Source organism: Balaenoptera musculus, chromosome 1 (genome assembly GCF_009873245.2).
Source record: "Balaenoptera musculus isolate JJ_BM4_2016_0621 chromosome 1, mBalMus1.pri.v3, whole genome shotgun sequence".
NCBI lineage: Eukaryota > Metazoa > Chordata > Mammalia > Artiodactyla > Balaenopteridae > Balaenoptera > Balaenoptera musculus.
The window spans coordinates 13,103,851-13,120,070 of NC_045785.1; the positions used below are offsets into that span (position 1 = coordinate 13,103,851).

General features: G+C 54.9%; 1 protein-coding gene across 17 annotated transcripts in view; it reads left to right on the top strand.

Moving 5' to 3' along the window:
- The window catches only part of ARHGEF10L (Rho guanine nucleotide exchange factor 10 like), a 158,906-nt gene that overhangs the window by 25,578 nt on the left and 117,108 nt on the right, over nt 1–16,220 (top strand). For 12 of the 17 annotated variants that reach the window (XM_036854003.1, XM_036854025.1, XM_036854019.1 and 9 more), the window contains exon 3: nt 151–327. The exons of 3 other annotated variants lie outside the window; for them this stretch is intronic. The gene's annotated coding sequence lies outside the window, so the exon portion shown is untranslated. Of the gene's footprint in view, nt 1–150; nt 328–8,233; nt 8,254–15,146; nt 15,269–16,220 lie in introns of those variants that run through there. 2 more of the 17 variants (XM_036853951.1, XM_036853942.1) reach the window with 2 other exon arrangements.

The window sequence follows — 16,220 nt, forward strand, 5'->3', positions numbered from 1 at the left end:
GTCCTGGTGGGGGCTGAGGTGGAAGGGACAGGAGACATCAGGGAGACATTTAGAGGCCTTTACAGGCCCTCTGATTCCTAGGTTGTTCTGCGAACTCTTGCTGCTTTCTTCGTGCTTTCCAAACTCTGCTCATTTCTCTTGTCTAAAAAGGTTCCCGAGACTCAGAGAGGTTAAGCAACTTGCCTGAGGTCACGCAGCATAACACGGCATCCAGGTTCCTGCTGGTTTCTTGAGTGAAACAACCAGAGTCTCAAAGGTGGAAGCAGGTGGCAAGTAACCTCTGCGAGGGGCTCACAGGAGGCTCCAGTGGACCGTCACCACCTGCAGGTCCCCCTGTGCCTTTAAATGTTGTCCTTTTGCCGGTCTCAGAGGCTGGGTGGGACTTCTGGGAGGGAGGAGCTGGGCTGCTGCTGGGAACTGGGGGTCCGCCTTCCCAGGAGCGGGGTCCCCAGGTTTAAGCAGTTTCCTGGGGAACTGGCTTCCTCCCCAGTGAGTGATGAGAAAACTCTCTGGGGCTGGGCCAGGTCATGGGAGACCAGCAAGGGCGGCGGTCTCCGCGGGGGAGGATGGCTGTATTTTACTGACGCCAGGCAGAGGCCTCCTTCTCGGGAGGCTGGAAGAGATGGGGAGCGGTTCCCAGAGCCCTGTTCCTGTGAGTCCCGTCACTTTGGGCAGGTGTCTTGCCTCTCTGGAGTCTTGGTTACCTCATCTGTGAGGGAGGGATAATATTAAACGTGCTCCCGAGGGATTGAAAAAAATAACCGGTGTTTTTCACTGAGGGCCTCGAGTGTGCCAGGCAGCACGCATTATCTTCTTTCAGTTCATGTGGCAACCTTTGAGGTATGTAGGGTTATCTTCATTTTACAGATGGGGCAGCCGAGGAACAGAGAGGGTAATTCACCTGAAGTCACACAACTTGTAAGTGGCAGAATTTGAACACTGACCCATCTGACTCTGGAGCCCTCCCTTGAAACCCCTTTGGTCCCTGTCAAACTTCCTTGGCAAATCACCTGATAGAATCTTCTGGGGCTCCAGCTTTCTGGCCACCCCACTTTGGGGCACCCCAATCTAGTCCAACCCCGTAAGTTTTATCACGAGGCCTTGGGGCCCCAGTGGGCCTAGGCCCCTTGCTCATCATCTCACAGCCACTTGGAGCAGACTTGGGACAAGACTCCCAGCGTCCCCGGGATACTGGCCTTCTGCCCTTTCGCTACCCCAGGGCCTCAGGAAGACCACCGGACTGGGAGCCCGGCACCTGGGTTCTAATCCCACCTCTTCCTCAAACCAGCCAGGAAAGCTTGGGCAACATTTCATCCTGCCTCTAACTTCACCCTAAGCCTCCGTTTCCTCTTCTGCAAAATGAGCAGGTGGAGAATCTAGGGTCTCTACCAATTCTAATAATCCACGAGTATAGGATTTCAGATTTCTGGGAGTCGGCAAGAGTCAACCATCTGCCACGTTTTTCTACTTTCTGTTCTCTGTTGCCTGGGGGGCAGGGGGAGATTGAATTGAGAAAACAACTCAGAGAGCCCTATAGTTAGATAGCAGCTTATGATCTAAGCATTGATGGAGCGCCCTGTGTGCCAGGCACTGAGCTGGCCGCTTTGCGTATAACTGAATGGTGTGCTCACCAGGGAGGTGGGTATTATTAGCTACGTTGCAGGTGTGGAAACTGAGGCATAAAGAGGTTAGCTAACTTACCCGAGGGCCAGGTTATACAGTTACCTTTATATGAGAACTAGACTTAAAAGCCCAGAGGCAGTGCTAAGGGTCTGTGCGGGATCCATCCTGCCTCGTGGCCCATCGTACGGACCTCTTGGTAAAACCGGCTCTCTGGGACCCCAGATGGAAAAATCCACCCTATCCATCCACCCTTGAGCGATGGTGATTGGGGTCCAATCTGGAAACACTCAACGGATGAGTCACAGGGAGGATGATGAAGGGATGATGGCAGGGAGAGCAAAACAGTGCTTAGTCCGCCGTCGGCCAGAGCTCAGCCTAGCCTGGCAGCCCGGCCACAGAGCGCAGGCCGCGGCTGTTTACAGAGAGGATTTGGGACCAGGGAGAGGCTGTGGCTGACGGGGAGGGAAATGGGAGCTGAGGGTAGGACAGTGGGGTCGGACTCTTATCTAGAGCTGGAACGGCCTTCTGGGATTATCTACTCCAAGCTCCTAATTTTATGTATGGGACATCTTAGTCTGGAGAAGGGCCGTGACTTGCCCCAGGTCACACAGCCAGTGACAGCAGACCCGAGAACAGAAGAGGATTTGGGAAGCTGGATCCTCAGCTTCCTTCTGGCCACTGTCGTGGGGATGACTTCCTGCCCAGGCCCTGCTGCTGCCCGCCCTCTCTCCCTTCCATCAGAAGATCAAGAGCAAGAACAGCGACAGTAAACAGAGGAATCATCTTGCTGAGTATAAGCACGGTGGTCGCCAGTATGGACTCTGGAGGCAGGCTGTCTTGCTCAAGCCTTACCGTCCCCCCACCCCCTTCCTCGCCCTGTGACTCTGGGCAAGGCATGTAATTCCTCTCAGCCTCCAACTTTCTTCATCTGTATCATGATTCAAGCAGATTCTGAAATTGCAGGACTTTTCAGTGCCTTTAACGTCTAGAAGGGCAATTTCTACCCTGGTTCTTCCATGGTCTTTGACCACTGAACACCTTTTTTTGCACTGAGTATCTATTAGCATATTTCAGGACACAGGTATTCCCCCAGATGTGCAGACTGAGAAACACTGATGTCGGTGGTTCCTCAGGACTATTTAAACATTGGAACTCAGGCACTGTGGACTGATCGTAGAGTTTTGGGGAGACATCCCTACTGAGCTGTGACATTCAGCACCCTCACCAGTCTCCTTGGGATGCATAACCGACCAGACTGTTTCTGCTCATTCCATTCTCTGACGCCTCCTCCTTCCTGGAGCACGAGCTGCTTTATCACCGTACGTGGTGGAAACAGAAGGAGCCTTCCCTGACTGGAGCCACCCTGTCTTCCTGGGACAGCAAGACTGGCTGAGATGTCCAGGGCCGGCAGCTGCTGCCCTGCTGCCAGGCTTACCTGGGAGCAGGCTTGGAGGATGCGAGGCAGGGCAGCCTGGGACCGTGGGGTGAGTCTGGGGCATGGCCACCTGGCTTCTAGGTTGGCTCTGCCACTCACCCTTTTATAACCTTGGGCAAGACACAGCCCTCCCTGGGCCTCAGTTTCCACATCTGTAAGATAAGAGGCGAGGTGTAGTGATTTGTTGGTTCCCTTTGGGGCTGATGTTCTGAGGAATGGGCACGTTTGTTACCTTTTGGCCTCATACCCTCATTCATTTGCTGGGTTCTTGGAGTCATCCAAGATGTCCCCCTTTTTTTTGGCTGCACTGCACAGCTTGCGGGATCTCAGTTCCCCGTTCCCCGATCAGGGATTGAACCTGGGCCACGGCAGCGAAAGCCCAGAATCGTAACCATTAGGCCACCAGGGAACTCCCAAGATGTCCTGACAGGAGCTTTTCTTTCTCAGGAGGTTAGGTGTGCATGAAGGTGCCAGATACAAGCAGGTGCTCTGAGCACCCTTGGGAACTGGGAGCCAGTAATTCTTACAAGTTAGTGTGTGCCAGCATTGCCCCGACAGCCTGCAAAGAATGCAGATTCTCGGGCCTCACCCCTAGAGATTCTAAGTTTGTAGGTTGGGGTTAGACCTTAGAGTCTACATTTTAAAAAAGCCTCCCCTTCATTCAGGTTGTTGTGAAGTCAGTAGTTCAAGGACCACACTTTGAAAAAGGCCGTTAGACTCTCTTTGAGCCAAAAAAGGCATAGGAGAGTGACAACCTGCCAGGTTTGGTGATGACTGTGTGACCCTGTTCCGAGCTGCCCTCATCTGTGGTCACAGCCTTCAGTAGCTGGTTACTCTTCTTGCCGACAAGCTAGTGTTTCTCAAACCTGACTGATTATCAGGATCTCCAGGAAGCTTTTGAACAAAATACGAATTCTTGAGTCTCACCCTTAGTGATTCTAAGCCAGCAGATCTTGGCTGGGACAAGAAATCTCCATGTTTAAAAAGCCCCCTAGGTCTTTGGTTCATTTGTTTGTCGTTCATTCATGCAATGCTCTAGCCCCAGGGGAAGGCGTTGAGGACATAATTGTTAGACCAGATGCGGTCTCGGACATTATGTCACCTATGCTGCAGCCTGGTGAAGGAGACAGACAGTGATCACATAGGGATGCTCAGCCAGGTTTGGGAAATATGTCTAGAAAATGGTTGGGTCAGATTTAATACCTGGGCAAAGCTGGGCTTCCTGGTAAATTCCAGATTGAAGTAGAGCCCTGAGCCCAGTGGCCTTTGGTCACTGCTATGGACACCTGCCATTTTTTCATTCACTTATTCTTTTATTCATCCATCCATCCATCCATCCATCTATTCATTCATCCACCCATCTATCCATCTATCCATTCATCCATCAATAGATCCACCCATCTATCCATCTATCCATTCATCTATCAACGATCCACCCATCCATCTATCCACACATCCACCCATCTATCCATCCATCCATCCATCCATCCATCCATCCATATATCCACTAATCCACCCACTTACCTAACCATCCATCCACCCATCCAGCCATCACTCTTGAATCTCTACCATGTGTTGAGGGCTGCACTAGGTACTGGAGAGACAGAAATGAAAATCCTTGCCCCTACCGTCAAGGAGCTCACAGTCTAATGGGTGGTGGGGTCAGAAAGCAAAGCAAATGATTCCAATCCAGAGTGTTAGTTGCTCAGAGGGGCGAGTGGCTGGTTCTCCCAGTGGGCCTCATGGAAGATTTCCCTGAAGCTGGCTTGTGTTAAGGCTCAAAATGTAGGTGGGAGGGTCCCAGGCAGGTAACGTAGGGCGTGGCTTCCAGGCCAAGGAAGGGTCTTGCCCTGGGGAGGGCAGGTCATTGTGGCTGGGCAGGTGGGGGCACCTCTTCTGCTCCTGGAGCTCAGGCTCTGTCTTTTGTTTTCCATGTTTGTTTCTCCATGAGGCCTGGTCCACAGTAGGTGCTCAGCAAACATTCGTTGTTGGTGAGTGGGGAGGTGTGGGGTGATCTGGAAGAAGGGATGGCCTTGTGGGCCACACTGCGGAGCTTGTGGCTCTGTGGGCCCTGGGGAGGGTGCAGGTGGGGAATGACACCATCGCCTGGGCTCCCTTGGCTGGGGGAAGGGGGAGAATGGAGATGACCAAGGGGGCCCCCCAGCTCTCACCTTTGTCGGCCTCCTCGGCCTTCAGTTCTCTCCTTGTGCGGATCAGAGCCATTGCCTCTATGAAAACTCGTTGAGCCCATGGCTCTTTTCCTAGAGTGGGTCTCTCCTGCAACCCAAGGGCTCTGCCTCTGTTGGTGGATGAGGAGGACAGGGTGCTCTGGGGAGGTGAGTAGATGCGAGGGTGGGTGGCTAAGAGCCTTGGCCTCTGGCATCAGCTTGTTTTTTTTTTTTTTTTAATTAATTAATTAATTAATTATTGGCTGCATTGGGTCTTCATTGCTGTGTGTGGGCTTTCTCTAGTTGCGGCGGGCGGGGGCTACTCTTCATTGCGGTGCGCGGGCTTCTCATTGCGGTGACTTCTCTTGTTGCGGAGCGCAGGCTCTAGGCACGCAGGCTTCAGTAGTTGTGGCACTCAGGCTCAGTAGTTGTGGCGCACGGGCTTAGTTGCTCCGTGGCATGGGGGATCTTCCCAGACCAGGGCTCGAACCCATGTCCCCTGCATTGGCAGGTGGATTCTTAACCACTGCGCCACCAGGGAAGCCCCATCAGCCTGGTTTTGATTCTCACTTCTGCCTCTTGTCAGCTGTGTGTCCTGAGGCAAGTGTCTCACCCTCCCCGTGTTTCAGTTCAGTTTCTCAGTTTGTCGAATGGGATAATACCAGCCTGTCCCTCATCCGGTTCTTGAACCGATTAAGAGCGCTGTCGTGTGTAGAGCACTCAGGGCAGTGCCTGGCGCCCAGTAAAGCATCTGATAAATGTTAGTTGAAGTGTGGAGCTTGGGAGGCAGTCGTGCTGGGGTGATTGGAGCCAGAAGGCCTTGTTCGAATCCCACCTCTACCTCTGACTAATTATAGAGACCTTGGCAAGCTGACTCAGGCTCCGAGTTCGGGTTTCTCATCTCTGATGCCCCGTAGGATTGCTGGGAGGAGCACGGAGTCTGGTGTTTCCTTTTCTGCACTGGGCTTATTACTGAAGTCTGAAAACCTGGGTCTTAACCGGTAGAGTGAAATCTCCATCTGGTGAGGGTGGTGTGGACGGTCACCTCCACAGCCCGCAGACTCTGGGGGTCGGTCTCATGTCTGTAGGGCTACCTCTCTTGGTCCCAGCGCCCCCTTCACATGCCCTCACTGGTTTCTGGGGTCCTTTGCAAATGGATCATCATATGACAGGGGCGCGGGGTCTTCAGAGCAGGGTGCTATGGGGGGAGGGTCGCACTAGTCTGTAGGGGCACATGGAAGGGACTCTCCTTCCCCAGCCAGCCTGGGTCTGGGTGCCCTGGAGAGACCAGGATTTCAGACACCTGTCCTGGTCTCAGCACCTTACCTCTCCCACATCATGTCCCTGCTTGGTTTGAATGTTCAGGGCTGAGTGATTTGGGCATGCCTGATGCCCCAGAAGATTTGGGTCACAAGCAGGTAAATATTAAACCCAGAAATCTAGCTCCGCATGGAAACCTGTTCGGGCTGGTTGCCTGGGGGACTGCCAGGTTCTGAGCCTCCCGCCAGCTGATGGCTAGGATAGGCAAGCACCCTCCAGGGGAAGAAAGGGCACCTGCTCTATTCCACGTGACTGCATTTACTTGCCATTACTGTCCGGTGATCAGGGGCTGCTGTGTCTGTTTTACAGTGAGGAGGAAACCAAGGCACAGAGAGGGCAGGAGATCTGCTTAGGTTTACATAGCTAATGGAGGGACCTGGGGTTGGACCCGGGAGGGCCTCTCAGCAAAGCCCATGCTTTTCTGGGCCTGGGCCCCCAGTGGTCTCCTTGCTGCTGCTAGGGCCATGCCAGGATGCTGTGGGGATCACAGGTGCTGAGGTTTGCTCTCTGGCTCCTCTGAGCCTGGGCCTCAGATTCCCTTTTTGCAAAGTGGGGACAGTCTTGTTTGGGGTCCCTGGCAGGCAGGACCGGGCTCAGGACACCTGAGTGCAGTGATGCTGGGGGCAGGATCCCAGGGAGCTCTTCCTGTTTGCAATGTACAAAGCTCTCCTGGGGCCTGGGCAGAGCTTCGGGAGTAACCACCTGGGCAGTCAAATAAGCCTTCTCTTGAAGACCATGTACGAGGGGGACGCCCAGGGCCCAGCCACAGTTCCCATCCTCTGGGAGCCAATACACAAGCCAGAATGAGAACATAGGTTTGGGGCTTCAGGACCTGGGTTTGCATTCCGGGTCTTATTAGCTGTGTGATCTTGGGCAGGTGCCTTCGTCTGGCTTAGCCTTGGCAGCTCCCTCTGAAAGACAGGAATTATAATTTACTTCACCGGACCATGGCGAAGAGGAAGTGAGATAGTGTTCTCAAAGCTCCTAGTAGAAAGTAGGTGTTCAGTCAGTTGACTGCCCTCCTCAGGCTCTCAGGGGATAGTCTTCTAAGGCTGAAAGTGACCAGCAGGTCTGAAAGGTGAGTGAAGACTGCTTCTCAGTGCTGCCAGCAGTCTAGGAGTAGCATGGGCTGGTCCTGCAGGCCGCTGGGGATGGGGCAGGACGGGGCGTCAGCTCCACGACAGGACGGGTGGGATGTGGGGCAAGCTTAGCTGGGGAGAGAGGGGGGTGTTGGCTTTTACCTGGTCTCCCCACCCCCAGCCCTATAGGCAGTGGCAGCCCCAGACCCTTGGCTGTTTTCACAGACTGTGAAAATCAGAAGCCTGGGAGAGGAAGTGACTTGTCGAGCGTTGGTGGGAGTTGGTGGCAGAGGCAGCCTGACCCCTAGCCCGAGGTCCACCCGGTCCTGAGGCTGCTCCATGGGCCGCCTGGGGTGGGCCCCTGGGGCGGTTGGCCTCCCTCGCCTCTCCGGCCCGCCCTGAAACCAGCTATGAATGGAATATTCTGGGCTACATGACTCACAGGCTGGCCCTTCCTCCACCAGGGCGCTTTGGGTTTTCCTTTCTTTACTTTTCCCTAATAAGGTCTCATGTGGCTGGCTTTCACCTCTCCTTTCTTTGGGCCTGGAGGAGTGGTGACTTTTGCCCCAGGAAGCCTGTCCTGGGAGGGCTCCCGTTAGGCTGCTGGGCTGCACGTACTCAGACCTGGGTAAGTTTAAAGGGAGGCCGGGCAGAGGCATTGGAGCCGCGCAGACCTGGGTCCGGAGCTCGCCGCCCGCTCTCTAGCTTTGTGACCTCGGGCAAGTCCCTTTGCCTTTCTGAGCCTCAGTTTTCGGACTCTGTTCAATCCAACCCACATTTTTTGAACCCCTGTTAGCTGCCAGGTATGGCGCTAGGCAGTTCCGGTAGAGCAGCAAGCAGACTCAGCCGCTGTCCTCCGGGAGCCTCGAGACTGAGTGGGGAGTCACGTGGGGGCCGGGCTTTCCACCCCGAAGCGCATGTGAAACCCCACACCCGGCTCCTGGTTTTACTAGAAACTCAGAGATCGTAGTGAGCCTTAGTTTGATTCCCAGCTAGTGAGAGCAGTAGTTGGGATTTCATGTCAACTACTGTCACTTGGATTTCACACTTGTTAGCAGGAAAGCGCAGGACCTACTTCTGGAGGGACGGCCTTGATTTTCCATGCACGTTGGTGATGTGAGTTGGTGTCCCAGGTGGTGAGCTGAGGCTGCCGTGTTCCCACGTGTGCCCCAAACTTGGCGAGGAGGAAATGCAACCCAGATAATGTTCCAGGGTAGTCCACCGCCTGGCATGTAGTGGGTACTCAGGAAGTGTTTGTTGAACCAATGAGAGGGACAGTGGCGGCCTGGAACACATCCTAGCGAGGGTGTGATTGACTCAGGGAAGGAGGGACAGCTTATGGGTGTCCCGTGCGGGAGGGAGGAGGCTTGTCCTGAGAAACTTCACAGGATGAAATGAGGGCAGGTTTATTAGACTTTTCTAATGTGGGACAATGAGTCTTCTGCCAAAGGAGGAATTCAAGCATGAGAATATGATGTGGGACAGTGTGACTCAGGCTTGGGTAGAGGTGAGGCCTTTATGGAATAGCCACTCTGTGGCTGGCATAGGGCTGGGCTCAGTAAGCTCCATCAGGGCAGGGAGGCTTTTTCTTTTTTTGTTCACTGATGTATCCCAGGCACCTAGAACAGTACTTGGCTCACAGGGCTGCTTAATAAACGTGAATTGATTGACTGAATGCATGAATGAGTATATTACTGAATTGGGTCTCAGGGGTGTTATTACACCCAGTGTGCAGATGAGTAAACTGAGGCTTATGGAGGTCAAGTCACATGTTTGCTGGGTTGTGGGGTCAGGATTTGGAGTCAGGGCTGCCTGATTGCAAAGCTTGTGCTCTGACCCATCCATCTGTTGGGATCCTCAGGAAGGAATTCTTGCCCTGGCGGACAGGTTGGATTTCAGCCTCTCAGAGATCCCTCTCTTCTGAGAGTGACTGATTGTGGGAAAATACAACATGCTTGGCTCAGAACTAATGGCAGGGCCAATGCTGCGAATCACAGTGGATCACCCAGCCTGCTCTGATCAACAGGCACCCTTTCAAAGAGAGGGGTTAGGAGGGGATCGATGCTGCCCGCCCAAAGGGGGTCCTGCCAGGCTTGGCCTGACGTCGTGGTCATCCTCAGCCACAGCAGAGGGGAGGGCGCTGGCTCAGATGGTGCCTGGCACACAGCCGGCACAGTGGGACCTGAATCTCAGGCAGACTCTGCCCAGGTGCCTGCTCCAGGGGAGTGGCTGGATTGGTGAGGGTGAATCCCTGGTGTTCACGGGAACCTGTGCCTACCCTCAGCCCCCAGGTGGTTCTGGACAAGGATGCCCAGTGAGGCTTGACATGTTTGCATTCAGCTGCTCCGGGAGGGGGCCGCTTATTGAGGCTCTGCTGGGGACAGCGTAGCTGGAACCCTTGCCCAGGGCCACCGGGCCGGAGCACTTTGTCTGCTGGTCCCCCATGTTCTCCTGATGTGCTGCTGCTCAGGGCCCCTGTCCCACCAGCTGCCCATGAGTGGGGTCCCCATGGCCCCGTCTGCTCACCTGAGCATTTCCCAGGCAGCAGAGCAGCCCAGCGGACTGGTGGCCGGCTAGTGGCTGAGGTGCGAAGGTGTGAATACCGTAGGGGTTCAAGGCACAGCCCTGCAGCCAGATGGCCTGGGATCCAATCCCAGTTCCCCCTTGTATTGACCGTGTGACCTTGAGCAATTTTCTTACCCTCTCTGTGCCTCTGTTTCCTAATCTGTAAAATGGGGGTGATAATAGTTCCTCTCTCAAAAGGTTGTTGTAAAGATTAAAGTAATTATAGGACTAAAGGACTTGGAATTGCTCCGGGCCCTTAGTTAGCAATTAATACATGTGAGGTGTTGTGATGCTGATTTTGGCACTCACTCCTTGGTGGCAACTCGAGGAGCGAGCATTTGCCTTTTTTCTGTGCCCAGTGTCGGGGCCCTGGATTCCACCCACTCAGTGCCGCTTTTGTGGATGAGTACCTGGGCCGGGTTGCTGGGGAGAGACGAGCCAGGGCAGCGCAGGGGCCCCTGACTCCCACTGGAAGCCCCCTTTCTACCGTCCTCCCTCCCTCTCTCCTGCTCCCATGTCCCAGGCCTTGCAGAGATGAACTATTCATGCTTTTGTTTACTGTTTCAAGGAGCATTAACTGACATCACCCCACCCCAGGTTCAGGGCCACTCCTGGGAGTTCCCCTAGGCCTCCAGGTCTCCCCCGCAGAAGCACCGCCGGCTCTTGACTGTTGGAGCCCATTCAGTTCACCTTCCCCTGCTGGACTGTGGGCTCCGAGGGCCAGGGGCCATGTCCGTCTTGCTCACCACTACACCAGCCCAGTGGGGCCTCGCCTGGCACTCAGCACGCTGGAGATGCTTGATGAATAAGTGTCCAGGGCTGAACCATGTGCTAGGCTAGGCTCAGGGCGCGGGGAGGTGGTCAGAGGGGAGTGGGGCACGGCCCTGGCCCAGAAGAGCTCACGGTCTGGTTGTTCATTTGTGAACTCAGAGATGGCGGCTAGGTGCCAGGAACGGTGCTGGGTGCTGAGGAGGGAGAGGCATAAGGCGTGGTCCTTGCTTTGAAGAGGCTGCAGCCTGCCCTCCCTCCCCACTTCCTGTATTCCAGATGCCACGCCAGGTGGTGGAGGCACACAGAAAAGTAGGTCGTGGTCTCTGCCCCCAGTCTCTGCCCCGAGATCCACAAAAACAAGTAACCAGAGCATAATGCAGTTTCTTTAGAGACTTGGAACCTGGTATTATCTGCCATGGAAACCGGTGGCAATGACTTTGGTCTCTGTGTCCCTGTGACTAATAACAGTAACACTACCCTGCATTAACAGGCCAGTGTCTGCTCTAGATCCTCAGAGGACTTGACCAGATGCCCCGAGACCAGGAGTTTTCTACCTCAGCGCTGTCAACACTTGAGCTGGATAGTTCTCTGCTGTGGAGGCCGGGCTCTGCACTGTAGGACATGCAGAGCATCCCTGGCCTCTACCCCCTACATGCCACTAGCCTCCCCCTCCCTCCCCGTTGTGACAACCCAAATGTCTCCAGACATTGCCAAATGTCCCTGGGTGGCAAAGTCGCTCCCGTTGAGAACCACTGCCTTAGATGGATCAGTGAAACTGTAATTGCATAAATCAAGATGGAATGGAAAATTTGAAATCCAATACTGCCACCCTCCAAAAAAAACAAAAGAGGAAAAAAGCGCCCACAACATCCTGTATTCCTTGGGTTTGGCATAAAATGCAAACATCCGTTGGGAGGTGGGAGAGCCCTTGGAGGCCTGAGCAGTTGTGTGCCTTGGCCCAGGCCAACCGGAGGCAGAGCCTCTGGCAAAAGAACAGGGCCATCGCCAGACCTTGTGTCCCCTTGCTCTGTGTGGTTACAATGTAGGGCAGGTCATCAAACGACCCTAGGGAGTACATACGACCATCATCAGTTCTGGGGGAGTTGAGTCGGAATGTTCGACTGGCTGCCTCAATCTCAGTTAAGCCCTGGTGTTCCCCCCACCCCATAGTGCCTATCCTGGTTTGTATAGATGTATGGACTTGTTTAATTGTTTAGCATCTGCATCCCTGTGGGGTTGTGGATTTCAAGGGGGCAACATCCAAACCCCCAGAACCTTGCATGGTGCCTGGCATCCAGTAGTGCTAAATCAATTTTTGCGGAATGATTAAGAGATATTGTTGGGTGGATCCAGAGAGATAAAGACTGGCTCTCCTGCCCTCCCCTTGAATGCTGTTACGTTCCCAGAAGGAGGGAGTGGGACCTGGAGACCTCAGTTCTAACATACATGGCACATATGTGGAAGACGTGACCTTCCTCGCTCACTTCCTCGCTCACTTCCTGGTTTGCATCCTAATGGGAAAGGAGATGGTGTCTCCCTCCTCTGACCAAGACCCTGGCCACAGCACAGACCTCGGATGAACCTGGCAAAGGCTCAGCCTTGGCAGGAAATGCACAGGTGTCCGCGCGTGTATCCCCCTGCCGCCATCTAGCATTTTGGAGCACCTGTTGGCTGCAAGCAGGGAAGAGAGCACCAGATCCTGCCTTCCCAGGCCTGTCTCTTTCCACAGGTCACTTGAGGATGCTCCTGATGCAGTGTCAAGTGACAGCCGTGGGCAGGCGGGGTCGGGGGGGGGTGGCGGTGGTCACTGTAAGTTTGCTGCCTGGAGGCGGGGTTGCTGTCCCTGACTTTAGCAGAATACATTTGAGTTCAAGCAAGGAAATTGAAGCATCCTGATATTTGCAACTCTCCCCAGGGCTGATTCTCCAGCCAGGGTGCTTTACATAAGGGGTACATCTGCAGCCAGCTGCGAGGCCCCGCCTCCCCCCCTTGACCACGTGAATTCAGGCAATTGGAATGTCTCCCTGGCACCACGCACTGAGCTTTGGTCATCACCGTGTTTCACACCAACTAAGGGAACTCAGCATCACTGTCGTTTCTGGAGTCCTCTCCTTTCCTGCTGTGACCTTCTTCCCCGGAATCTTGACTTTAAAAGGAGCAGGAGGTGGGTGGCGGCTTTGGGGAGCTGAGTGTTAGCTTCAGGGCCAGGCCAAGCTGGTGGCTGTCGCAGAGCACATGAGTGGGCACCCCTGGCCCTCAGTGGGGGGCACTGCATGGTCAGAAGCTGCAGGAGGGCTTTCACTGACCCAGAAAGACTCTGGAGGACAGTGATGGGGGGGGCCCTGGGACTGCTCAGCTCTACCTGGGACACCCTCCCTTCTTGTAGGCCAGGGCTGCTGTCCAGTTAGAAGGAGGTGGTCATTCATTCATTCAGTAAACATTTACTGAGCACCTCCTGTGTTCCAGGCTCTCAGCGAGGTATTTTATGTGAATTATTCTCATTTAATCCTTATAACAACTCTTTGCAGTGGGGATTTTTAGAGTTTTCCTACAGAAGAGGGAACCAGGGATCAGAACGGTGAAATAATGTCTTTGTGTCACGGTGAGGAAATGGAGAGCCAGAACCCAACCAGGTTTGACTGCAGACCCACTCTCCTAAAAATCATACCTGGGGCATGATGGTGGCAGAAAGGGGCACCCAAGGGATACCCTGCAGGACCAGAGACTGCCTCAGGATGGGGGCACCCTGAGTGCAGCGGGTCCCCCACTTTCCGCCGGGCAGCAGGATGCAGGCAGAGGCGGGCTCCCAGCCCATGGCACCCAGGGCGGTTTCTGTGAGAAGGGCGGAAGGACGGCGAGCAGGGAGGGTAGGAATTCTCTGTAGGACCAGGCTGTGGGTGCCAGTCCCTCAGGAGTCCAATTACAGGGCTGGTGTCGAGAGCACCAGTTAAGCTTTCGCCAAAGCTGGTACTGAAATAGGACCGGTGTTTGGGACCGGTTCCCCGTGGGGGACATAGTTCAGGATTTGACTCCATCCCAGGACAGCAGGATTCAGGGCAAATGTATTTCATGGTTGAAACCCCGCCTCCCCCCAACACCTCCAGCCCAGTCTCCTCTGCCCCCTTCCCAGAGCCCCAGGCAGCACCTTGTCAGAGGTGTGGTATTCATTGCAAGGGAGTGGGATGGATCCATGGGTCTGTTGCGGGAGAGGCACCCTGCTACAGCGAGAAGGCGTGGCCAGACCTCTCCACCTGCAGCTTAATCACGGGTCTGCCTCTGATGAGCTTCTTGAACATGGACAGACCTCTCTATCTCTCTGAGCCTCAGTTTCCTCGTCTATAAAATGGGGCTGATCCCATCCACTCGTGGGTGCTCCGCCCCTTTGGGGGCTGGTGGGAGGACAGGCATTTCCGTCTCTCTCTGGCAGGTGTGGAGGACAGGGAGCTGCTGGAATGACACTCACACCTTCCCTGGGGGAGGGCCGCACATTGTTAGGGGGAGGGCCGCACATTGTTAAGGGGGTGGCTTGAATCTTAAGTGCTGGCCTTTGGGGCTGAGGCCTCTGGGTTCCCTGGGGCTCCTTGCGGGGCTTGTGTTTCGGGAGACCTCAGGTGCTGTCCAGCCAGCTTGCCCTGCCTTGCTTGGGTGGGCTGAGCTATTTTTAGCTCCGAGTTTTGCAAAGGTTATTTGTTCCTGCCCGGAGCTCTCTGTGGGACAAAGTGGACAGCCCCCTCTCAGAGGGAGGCAGAGCTTGGGCCGGAAGAAGAGACTGGAGCCAGACTGGACCCTTGTGGGCTTTGACAGGGAGGCTTCCTCTGCTCTCGGTGGCCTGCCAGCCGGGGGCTCCTGTGATCCTTCCCGGGGAAGCCGGGTGTATGCCAGGGTCCCTCACCTGCCTGCCAGAGTGGCCGAGGGCGGCAGCCCCCGGGGCTTCGGCGTCCTGTCTGCTCTCCCGGCCATGTGCTTCTGACTCATGAGAGCAAGAATGCGGTCTTTTTGGGAGCGAGTTTGTAAAAATAGTCCAAGTCCTTCCTCGTACCCGCCCCACCCCTCTTCTGATCACACCCTGGCATGGGCCCCAGGCCTCTTCCCAGACTGGTTTTGGGGGAAGCGCCTCTTGCACAGCTTGGCACTGACTCTGTTTGTGCAGCTCTCCTGGTAGGAGCTGTCCTGGCGGAGGCTGATTTCGGGTAGGAGGAGGCACGGCCCCAAGAGCGGGTGCCCCACAGGCCTCGGCCGCCTTCTCCCCTCCTCTGATGGTGGTGGCGCGGCTGGTGTGGACCAGCATCCCTTCCTTCATGCAGCAGGTGTGTGTTGAGGTCTGCTGTGTGCCAGGCACCATTCCAGGGCTGTGGATGGAGCGATGAACATAAACGATAATGTCCACATTCTGGTAGGAGGAAACTGATGTAAACAACTAAAATGTATAGATTCCCGGAGGTGTTAAACACTGTGAAGGCGGGGAGAGCAGAGTCAGAGGAAAGAGTGTGATGGGGATATGTATGTGCGATTTTAAAGCGGGTGGTTGGAGGGGGCCTCTCTGACACAGTGACCTTTGAGCAGAGCCCTGAAGGAGGTGAGGGAGTCATCCATGTGTATATCTGGGGGAAGCGTGTTCCAGGCAGAGGAAACAGCAAGTGCAAAGGCCCTGTGGTAGGGTGTTTGAGGGGCTGCACGGTGGTCATTGTGACTAGGGTAGAAAAGCTATGGGGAGAGAGGTAGGCTCTGAAGTCAGGAAGTTGGTGGAGGGACCACATCATGTAGGGCCTTGTTGGCCAAGGTGAGGACCCTGGTTTCCACTCCGAATGAGGTAGGAAGGCATTTGAGGCTTTGAGGAGAAGAGTAACTCGGCTGCTGTGTTGAGAACAAAGTGTGTGGGGTGGGGGGTAGGGGGGTGAAAGCGGGAAGCAGGAGACCAGTCAAGGGGCTATTTTAATGGTCCAGGGAAGAGATGATGGTGGTGTGGATCAGGGTGGTAGCAGGGGAGGTGGTGCGAAGTGGTCAGATTCTAGACATGTTTGGAGGGTAGAGCCAACGAGGTTTGCTGATGGGTGGCATGTAGGTGTGAGAGAGAGGGGGGAGCCAGGAATGAGCCTGAGGTGTTTAGCCTGAGTGCCTGGCAGGCTGGAGCTGCCGTCAGGTGAGATGGGACTCCTGGGAGGAGTGAGGGTGGCCATCAGGATGTTAAGTTCAATATGCCCCGTAGACCAGTGAGCGGACGTGCCGAGCACGTCTGCTTCTGGGCAGAGGTCTGGAGTT